We start from the raw sequence: 11,723 nt of genomic DNA on the forward strand, positions 1-11,723 counted from the left end.
ATATGGTTTAAGTGGTTAAAAGTCTTATCTAACATTCTACAGAAGTGAGGGTATTTGATAAATAGTTTCATGGAGGCTCTGTTGCATGTTATCAACCACATTACACAGTGTATGATGGACATATAGTGGGTCAAGTAAACACTAAGTAGCAAGTAAACATACTGGGTTTTGGGTAATCAGTATTCTCCAGCTGGTGCCATGTATCGTCGGCATAATTTATTTTCCCCCATAAAGTTTGGGCATTCATTTATGAAAACAAATACAATTTAACCAACGAAAAGTGTTAACAAAAACTTGTGACAGTGTGACTAAATAATAAGTACATTGGATTAATTGGAACACAGGTTATTTTTCTGTTTCCTGAAAAGGTACGGTTTTGGACACACAAGACTTCCACCCGACTGCGACAACATTGTTATCATAAGAGCAAGCCAACGTGGAGGGAGCGGGCCACAGCTTGTGGGGCTGTGAGGAGCAGATGGTGACTGAGATTAGACAGATCTGACCTTCGAAGAGCAGAAAATAACTTCCTGCGCAAGAGATTTTATCTGCAGTTCACCCCGGCGTGAACGTATACAATGGTAATTGAACTGAAACAACCTCTCCATTCAGCAGATTGTTTTACTACCATCATGAGACAATGTCTTGCCTAATCAAGGGGGGGAAATAAAACAAAAACACAACACAACAGAACACACAGTGAAAATAGTTAGTGATATTATCTGAACACAGAATTATTATTATTATTATTTTACTAAAACCATATATATTGTCTCTGTCGAGTGGAAACCTCATTATGTCCAAAAATGTTACTTTCCAGGATTCAAATTCTAAAATAGCAAAAGTAGCAGATCTACAAGCTCAAAAGCGTTGATTTGCCCCCGCGTTTCGAGCTTGTATATTATCTGCTATGCTTTTGTGTGACACTGTATGATCAAGTAGAGCATATATTAATCTATGACAAAACACAAAAAGTTACAATATCAAGATAAGAGGTTTCTTTGCGACGATATGCTCTGTAACATAACTTTACCCCCAACAATCATAAAACATGCTTGATAAATGGTCTGCATTTATGTAACGCCTTTATGCAAAGCGATTTACAGTGGCCACAGTTACATGGACACTCATGTATTCATTCAGAATGAATTCATTCCGAATGAACTCATTCTGAATAGTGGAATCTGATCCACTCACCTGTTTACATGGGACCTGAATAAAAGTATTCCTCGTTTACACGACCAAAGCATTCATTCAGAATATAACTTTTGACATGCGCAAAGTGGTTCCCGCCTACGCCCGGGCATGGACCAGGGGCCACTACCCGGAGCAGAGCTTCCCCTGGTGGGCATGGGAGGAGGCAATAGCCCCCTTGTGCCTCCGCGGCGGCGGAGGTCTATCGGTCGTAGGCAGGCCGGTAAGCAACGCACCGACTCCTGGCCAGGCAGCGTTGTATGCGGTGCAAGCCTGTGTTCCTTTGTCATCGCCGTTTTAATGCAAAAGTAGCAGATCTACAAGTTCAGACCAGTTCCTTTTTTTGTATTGGTACCAGACACGGTAAAACGTAGGCTAGCCTATAGTATTTGTCACATTTCTCATGTAGGTACCGTACGATGATGTCATCGCGCATTCGCACATGGTCATTATAATAATAAATGGAGGAGAGAGAGAGAGAGAGAGAGAGAGAGAGAGAGAGAGAGAGAGAGAGAGAGAGAGAGAGAGAGAGAGAGAGAGAGAGAGAGAGAGAGAGAGAGAGAGAGAGAGAGAGAGCGCAACACTACAGTCTATGATCAATGCGTTTCTGCGTTTACGTGTGGATAGGGATTTTAAAATCTTTGTCATGTGGCCAGGGATTCTTTTTAAAAACTGAGGACTAAAATACCTGTTTAGAAAAAGATCCCAGCAATCCTCAGAGCGTCCGTTCTCCTGGACAAGTCTGGGCTTAACCATTACAGGCTTATTAAATGACGCTATTAGAATCATTAATTTTATCCCGCAGGAGCGAGCGCTTCTCAGCACCAACCGTGGCTGAATTAGAGATTTGATAGGTCATTTTTGGACAATTCTGACAGCCCTACTAAGCACAGACATGCGCAAAGGAATGCATGTATTCCAAACGGACAGGAGCGTTTGGAATAAAGTGTTTACATGGTCAATTCCGATTGATTTAACCCGATTCAAACGGTCTATACCACCCCTCCTATTCCGAATGAAAATGCATTCGGGTCAGACTGGAATGGAATATTCTATTCCAATTGGGGTGTTTACATGAGCAAATCTATTCGGAATGAATTCATCCATTCATCCATTCCGAATAGAAGTGTATTCATTCCGAATACAACTGTCCATGTAACTGTGGCCAATGTGAGTTACATTCACACACACATGCACACACACACACGCACGCACGCACGCACGCACGCACGCACACACACACACACACACACACACACACACACACACACACACACACACTCTCTCTCTCTCTATCTATCTCTGATGGTCTGATGAGTCAACCATGCATTTACCAACCTGCTCATCTGGAGCAGTTATGGGGTTCAGGGTCTTGCTTAAGGACACTTTGACATGAAACCAGGAGGAGTTTGGGATTGACCCGGGAACCACCCCGGTCCCAGACAGCTGCTCTCTATCTCTCTCTCTAACCCAGTGGTTCCCAAACTTTTTCAGCTGAGACCCAAACGTACACAAATACATTATGAATTAACCACTTAAGCCCCTATTTAATAGTGACAATAGCCGATATACAAGCTGTAAGCTTGGGGGTTGGCTATTTTCACTATTTCTTAATTTGTTTAGTTTTTTACATAATGGAAAAAAAGTGTAATGGAAAAAAGAGGGGGAAAAGTACATTATTTTGTAAGTATTTTTAAATATACATGTTTAAATGTGGGACATTTTGTATATTACTCTCAGTCTCAACCCGTCAAAATGTGGGCCGCAACCCACAACAAATGGGTCCCAAGTTGAAAGTTCCAACCCCGTGTTTGGGAACCTCTGCTCCTATAACCTTGCCCTGATGAATTGATAAGGTGAGAACCAAAATAAAATGCCTTCTTCGCTAACCTGGTTAGTTCACTTTATCCAGGTCTCAGGGGGTGTAGCCGTGGTGGTGCATGGGGTCAGATTAAAACAGCCAGCTGGCTTCAGGTTAGGGGCTTAGTGACATGGATATAAATCAGCTTAAACGGAAATAGGCTGACCATACACTGTTCTACTTCTCTTGGAAGCACAACCACTGAACTACCACTCTTCCACTGCATGGGAAGGATTATAAGACCAGCACAAAGGCTTGAACAGTTTTAAATAAGGTTTAGAATTGGGGTTACAAGGATCCCTGTTCTGATCTAGATTCAGGGACGTCTTTTCAGCATCCTCTGCAGTTTCTTTTTTGTGTTGTGTAGGCCTATCTACTGTGATCTACAATGCCTGTGGACATTGTTGTGGATGACAACGAGGACTCTGTCTTCGACAATCAAGACACTGTGAGTAGGCCTATATCATATGGTGGAGAGTTAACCCTATACCTAATTTATCTGCTAGCACAGTTAGACACCAGCTGAACTGGAACCTTCGCACAGTATTAATTTAATACTCCAGAAAGATAACACTAAACATACGGCACACTCTATAACCTAATCCCTCTCTTGACTGTAAATAATTCTACTTATCATGCTATGAGTGAACTCAGTGTGACACTTACAGATTGGCTACCTTTTGTAAATTTTACTTTATGTCTAATGATTTAGTTCTGGTTTTAGTTCTGGTTTGTTTTGTTTTTTCTTCATAGAGGGAGCTATAGCTGGTAGCCCAGCTATTAGAAGTGATTCATTCTAATGGTGTGGATGTGTATAAAAAAGAAAACCCGGCCCAATCATGTTTTACTCTGCTGGAAATATCTCGACACAGAGGTCTAGAGTGCCCAATCACGTGCCATTGAGTCTATTTGCAAACGGCTTCCTCCTCTCTGGTTCGAAGGTTGTACTATTTAGGTGTAATTGGAAGGTGTATACAGTTTGGTTGCCATGGTACCTAATTGGACACTCTTTTTCCACTCTCCTGACTAATAATCGATCAGACAGATTTTTGTTTGGCTGCAAAGCTGAGAGCCGTCAGCATACCATACAATCACCATACAACAGTGGTTGTTCATGTTTTATGCACCTCAGCCTGCAGGGTACGACCCATGTGGCTTGCCAATGTAATGCATTGATGTAAATCAGCTTAGTTGTTTGGTCAAACATGCCTGTTTTGGTCAGAAAGATAGCGTTATATGATGATGACTGACTGTCACACAGTAATTAATTGTTCAGAGGTGTTCCCTATCAAACCAGTTGATGCATTTTTTGATACGTTTTTAACTAAAAAAAAGTTTGGTTCATCCACATCAGCAGCATGTGTGTGTGGTAGATCATTACTGGAAACAGTCTCCAGTCACTCGGTTACTACTCTGATGTTTTATTAACGAATTAATTTACTTTATTACTATGTTTTGATCCTTGTATTCATCCAGAGATATCCCATCGAGACTTAAATCTAATTTCAAAGTGGGCCCTGATCCAGCAGTTCACAGTATGAATGCATCAAGTTTAATTGTAAATCACAGATTGTTTACATGCAATGGCAGAAGCAAACATAGAGACAGAGAGAACACAGCAAACAATATTAAGAACAGTGACTGTATGAGTACCAGTGTGAAAGCCACTGAACTGAACACTGCCGTCTAGTGTTCAGCCTGCATAATGCTAAGACCATATTCTCTCTCTCTCTCTCTCTCTCTCTCTCTCTCTCTCTCTCTCTCTCTCTCTCTCTCTCTCTCTCTCTCTCTCTCTCTCTCTCTCTCTCTCTGTGTGTGTCACAGGAGGAGATTGTGGAGACCCAGTATGGGACATTCCACTGCATAATGACAGGCCCCGCGAGGGGCAGCCGACCGGTCATCCTGACCTTACACGATGTGGGACTCAATCGTAAGTTTATAAAATTATACTAGATTTAATGTTGTCCTTACTTTACCTTTTTGACATTATTATCCCAGATGTTTTAAAACTTGCGTTACATTTGACTAAGTACATTTTACTCTTCCCTGTAATGTCCCCTTGATTGACATGGACATTTTCTCTGATGACAAGGCATGTTTTTCAAACAGTAATTAGCTCATTTTGACTTATATTGCAGACAAGGTGTGTTTTGAGACTCTGTTCAACCATGAAGACATGAGTGAGATCACCAGACATTTTCCAGTTTGTCACGTCGACGCCCCGGGACAACATGAGGGAGCTAGCACCCTGTCTGCTGGGTCAGTCGCCTGTCTGTCTGTCTGTCTGTCTGTCTGTCTGTCTGTCTGTGTCTGTCTGTGTCTGTCTGTCCAGGAGTGTCAACAAGACAATAGATGTTCATAGACAGCATATGTAACTCTACATAAGTGTGCAAAGCATGAATCTGAAACATTGCCATACATAGTTGTTTACATTTTGTGTGATGCCACTTTATTCTTATGTGGTCTTATCTACGTGGTATCTGTAGCAGTGTTTCTCAACGAAGGGTCCAGGGACCATCAGGGGTCCAAATGCACCCTTACGGATCCATTTGGTTCCACTTGTACACTCTCAGAGTTACATTTACACTGTGGATTTTTACATTATATTATTATTATTATTATTATTGGGGTCCCAGAGATTCAAAAAATCTTATCAAAAGGGGTTCCTTGGTCTAATGCATATTAAAATGGGGGTCCCGGAAATGAAAAAGGTTGAAAATCTATTGGATAATTATCCTACAGTATATCCTACAGTATGGGTTCTGACGTTATTGACCTTTGACCCCTCAGGTATGCCTACCCCACCATGGACCAGCTGTCAGAAGGTCTGACCGCTGTGCTCAAACACTATGGGTAAGACACACCTCAAACCAGTCTGTCCAGTAGGACTGGGCATCAAGTCCAGTTGGTAATATCAGTTATGAAAATAAACATCAAGTCCACGTGAAACTAACTTCCTGGCTGTGTGTTTCCTTTGCAGGCTTCGTAGTGTGATCGGGTTGGGAGTTGGAGCAGGGGCGAACATCCTGGCCAAGTTTGCTGTAAGTTCCTGTTTCATCTCTAAAATCAAGATAAAAAATGTATTATATATGGAATAACACATGACATTTAAATGAAACCAGAATGTCCACCCTGACCTGTGTGTGTGTGTGTGTGTGTGTGTGTGTGTGTGTGTGTGTGTGTGTGTGTGTGTGTGTGTGTGTGTGTGTGTGTGTGTGTGTGTGTGTGTGTGTGTGTGTGTGTGTGTGTGTGTGTGTGTGTGTGTGTATGCGCGCGCGCAGCTGAACCATCCTGACCTGGTGGAGGGTTTGGTTTTGATCAACATCAACGCTAACGCAGAAACACTGATAGACAGCATGGCACAAAAGGTCAGTGCTCTTTGTGTCTACCTGTGTGTGTGCATGCATGCTTGCGTGCGTGCGTGCGTGCGTGGCTATTGTGCTCTGTACCATGATTCAGTTCAACATCCAGAATGTACAAACTAACTACACAGCATGTCAGATTACACTGAAGATGTTTTTAGCAAATATTCCCAACACTCGTTGACATGTTTGTCATTGGGAACCAGAAAGGAGAGCTCACTAACACTGGAATATGATCTGACCAAGAATCATCCCTTATTTGCATAATATAACCGGTAGGCTATGTGTTCGAAGGAGAAGAGACAACAACGTTTAACACTAAACATGGATGATTTATGTTATATTAGCCTAACCACTTAAACCCTATGTACTTCATTGACTCCAGATAAAAGCTGATGTACAACTACACAAACACATGCTCACAAACACATCACAACACGAGTTTTGAGCTTGTAGATCGGCTATGATGCCTATTATGACATTCACGTGGTTAAGCAATTATACACAAGAGGTCGTGGTTATAAGAGTGAAGTTGGCACAAGACTATACGAATATCTAACACTTTGCATCATGCCAAAACCTCCAGCCATCTTGTGAATCGACGCTATGCTCATTTCAGATACTTGAGTCTTATGTGAACTGCATTTGTAACGTGGTTGTACTCATTCCAGATCACTGACTGGACGCACACCCTCACTGACTCCATCATCTCACACCTGTTTGGAAAGGTAAGCTTGTCACCCGGAGAGTATGGTGCGCTTTACTTACCATAACGACCGTTAGTGTTGATTTTGACAGCACATTTTGATTTAGTTTTAGTCATAGTCTTTTGAATAAAATTCCATTTGGTTTTAGTCATCTGAAATGTTTTAATTTTTGTCTAGTTTTAGTCAAGTAAATATCATAAGATTATAGTCGTTTAAATCTACAGTTGATTTAGTCGACTAAACGTATTATTTTGGCAGTGCCTTGATGGTGTCGTAATGGCTGATTTTACACTTGGTTGCATGCTGAAAATAGCCGCGACGCGTTGTGAGCTTATAGATCTGCTATTTTCAGAGCGCAACACCTGAGCGCAACCAATCATAGAATGACTTGCCTTTAAGTTCTACTGGATCTCTTCTCCAATAGTCCCTCACTAACATGTTAGTCTAGTTTTTATTTGTTGACGAAATTGTCAATATATTTAGTCTTAGATTTAGTCATCGTAGCGTAGTTTTTTTTTTCGTCAGTGGAAAAAGGTAGTCGACCAACATTTTTCGCCATAGTTTTAGTCGACGAAATCAACACTGGCGACCGGCCACGCAATTGTTTCTGCTTTTCTTCATTTCTTTCTTTCTCTCTCTCTCTTTCTTGATTGTTCAGGATGAAATCCAGACCAACCTGGACCTGATCGCCACGTACCGTCACCACATCAACACGTCCATGAACCAGACCAACCTGAGCCACTTCTGGCGGTCCTACAACAGCAGGCGAGCTCTGGACGTGGAGAGGCCCGTCCCCGAGGGAGGCGTCAACGTCAGGACGCTCAAGTCAGTGAGGGTTTCAAACACATGTTGTCACAAAATGACATGTCATGAAAATGCTCCTTGACTAATTTTCATTGACTTCTTAAACACTTAAACCCTATATACTTTGTTGACCAATATCCCCCAGGGGGTCTTTACAAGCCCCAGAATAGTGACGCGGGCTCATGTTAATAGTGTGAGCTAAAAAAAAAAAAAAAAAGAAACATTCAACCATGACACACACCGAAATAACTCATTCATCTACTTCAGGAGAGAATACACAGTTAACGCAAATTATTATGGATTATTATGGAAATTATACTGGAGCTGAAATCATGTGAATACACTGACCATAACTTACTGGACATTGAAAATGATATAGATCCGAATTTTTATTTTTATTTTCAAACAACAATGACAATTGCTACTATACAGATTAACAGTACAACCATTCAAGGCTGATGGAAAATTATCAATAATCCACTTCAATAGCAGAAGCATGTATACTAACTTTTTAAAAATCAAGAAATACTCGAGCCTGTCTGTCACACTCTCTTTGAAGCACGCTGAGTCTATGCCTGTCCTATGAAATGTCCTATATAACTGAAATAAACCTGACTTAACTATTCAGACTTTTCTGTTTGTTTGTCTGATCAGTCTGTGCAGTCCCTGACCTCTCTGTCTGTCTGTCTATCTGTCTGTTTAGGTGCTCCACTCTTCTCGTAGTTGGCGATAGCTCCCCAGCTGTGGAGGAGGTTGTCGACTGTAACTCAAAACTCAACCCCACCAAGTCCACACTGCTGAAGGTAACCCACTGAAACGGAATCTGACTGAAACTTCATGGGCTGACTCTCTGGCAGCTGACTCTCTGGCAACAACAAAACACAAAAACAAAAAAACAGGATGTCACTAATTAGACATCCCTTCTCACAAACACAAATTAGTTTGACCATTATCAGATATACATCTGCCAACAAATAGATGCGATCGATTTTGTTGTATCAACAATGAGGGACTTTGAAAAGAGATATACTTTTATGATTCAGCGGACAGGTGAACACTCTGTTCACACCTCACCTCATCTCATCAGTATCCTGTTGCAAACTGTTGCATGCCATCATATGAGAACCCTGTTTGGGTACTGACTAATTTGAATGTCAAAGTGTTGTAATAGACCAATATTACTATTACTACAGTGGTGATTATTGGTAGCACTAAAAGTAAAGAATAATCCACCAACATAAGACAAGATAAGACATAAATCAGACCAAACTTGCATTAAATCCCTGCTCTGTCCCTCCAGATGTCAGACTGTGGAGGACAACCTCAAGTGGTTCAGGTAGGCTAACCACCTATATGTCAAGATGTTGAAGTTTGGATATTTTGAGGTTTCACTGGACTGCAAATTTGTAAATATAATATAGTGACAGTCAATATGCAATTTGAATATCTGTTTTATAAGGGCACGTAACTCAGTGTGTTGAATTTTCATTGAGTTTTTGGACAGTAGATCATAAATGTAATGTAATGTTTCTCTCTGTCCACAGCCAGCCAAATTGATTGAAGCCTTGAAATACTTCATCCAGGGCTTGGGATACAGTACGTAACTATTCAAAACTGTTATTTTTCAAACTGTATATGGTAAAGTAGGCCATTGTTAATACAATATTGGTTATGTGAGCGATTGGAGGCATATATCATATCGGAGTGATCCAATATAGCGCTACATAACCAGTACATCTGCAGTGGTTGGAGGGGGTGCAATACGTTAGTCCGACAGACCATTCCTCCGACAGCGCATGCCTCCGACGTTTACTATACTAACCCTATACCAAACCCTAACCCTAACCGCACGCGGAAGCCACGTAGTCGGAGTAATGGGATGTCGGACCGGTTGGAGGTGGTCTCCTTACTTTTCCATTTTTAAATTTAGACTTTGGTGGTGTCGGGTAGGACACCAACTGGTTGAAAAGTAGTACTGTAGTAGAACATCTGTATCCTATCCATAAACATTGCCTGTGCTTTCTTATAAATAGAATTTTTAAGAAAATCCATATCCATAAACTTTGTCAACTACACCCATATCCTTAAAGAATGTATACCTCCACATAAGCCATAGGTACAACCCTATATACATAAATATAATAAAGAAACAATATTATGTTATATTAAATACCAATCAGGTACTAGTAACTACGAATGACTAACCTCTCCTCTCTTCCACCCCCACACACACACACACACAGTGTCCAGTACCACGATGACCAGGTTGTCTCGCTCGAGGACTGCGTCTGGTTCCAGCATGGCTTCTTACGACAGCGGCCGGACCCGCCTGCAATCCGACGGCAGGACCCGCCTGCACTCCGACGACGGCCGCAGGCAGAGGCTGCAGTCGGACGAGCAGCGAGGACGCTCGCACACCGACGCCTCCATGGACAGTGTCAACATCGCCACGGGTCCCGCTGTCACAAAGAACTCTGGGCTCGCTAGCTGAAGCAGTGTTTCTCAAATGTTTTTCTTTGACACACTTTTTTTTACACTATCTCTGGGACCCCAATCGAAAAGTGGCCTGTTTTTTTTTTATATACAGTGTATCTAGTTGTGTTCCAGCCTTCATATCCTACTGTACACCTCTCTTGCATTCTCTTCTCCTGTCTTCTCCTGTCCTCTCCTCTTCTGTAACACTAAGTAATGGGTTTATAAAACAATGAAAAAGCAGGAGTCATTCCAAACTGACTGTACCGACATAGATTCATGTAAGACTCAGCTAGATGTCTGTTCAATGTATGAGCAGTCCCCGAGATGCAACCAAGATACTGTATGTATGGTGCAGTATATCAACACAGATATATAATGTATTATATAACTATAAAATGTTATATTCACTGTGTAGGAAAGTTTAATGTTAATGCTGTTTTTAAATTAATGTATTTTCAGGAAGAGGCTACAAACGAAGCTCATTAATGTTTGTAACCTTTGGAATGTGTGTATGTTTATATACATTCAGTTATAAAACCTTGTTTTAAAACAGAGCCGTTCTCCAGAGCCAATATGTACTAATTACGCAAAAGTTATTTATTTTGAACGTGGTTATCAGAATTCATGTGAATAAACTTTATATCAATAAACAGCAAGTGGTTTATTGTGTTTCCTATACGCTGTTAATGATACTACGTCAGTGCTTAATGATACAGTGTGATACATTGTTTACTATGCTATTAATGTTTACTACACTGTAAATAATAATAATAGTTCATTTGTATATGTGCTTAAAAAACAATACAACAATAGTAAATGAAAACAAGTTAAAACAAATGACTGTACAACATTGCACAATGTAAAACATTAACACCCAACCAGCACCTTTTAAAAGAGTGTGTGTGCTTATGCATAAATACAAACACACACACGCACGCACGCACACACACACACACACACACAATCATTCTGAGTAGTAGTGTTTACACATGTCTTCACACAGAGTTTAGACATGCCCTTTTAATCAGTGTGGTTGCCCGAAAGGGCAACTACACTATAGTACTTGGGCGACATTTATTTAATATTATACAGCAGTACCATCACGGGCCAAGACACCATCACACCATAATGAAATGTTTGGAGCGGGGGAGTCTGGTGCAGAGTATCTCCTCTCCCCCATTCCTGGCAGAGCAGTTTCAGACAAGCGTATTGAGTGGCCCTGTCTTTCCCTATAGGACTGACCGTGGGTAGCTACCTGGAACGTACAGTAAGTCCCAGGTAGCTGATCAACCCTGGCTGGGTCACCTGGGCGAGGGTGTA

Source organism: Gymnoscopelus microlampas, assembly GCF_963454915.1.
Source record: "Gymnoscopelus microlampas genome assembly, chromosome: 3".
Lineage (NCBI taxonomy): Eukaryota > Metazoa > Chordata > Actinopteri > Myctophiformes > Myctophidae > Gymnoscopelus > Gymnoscopelus microlampas.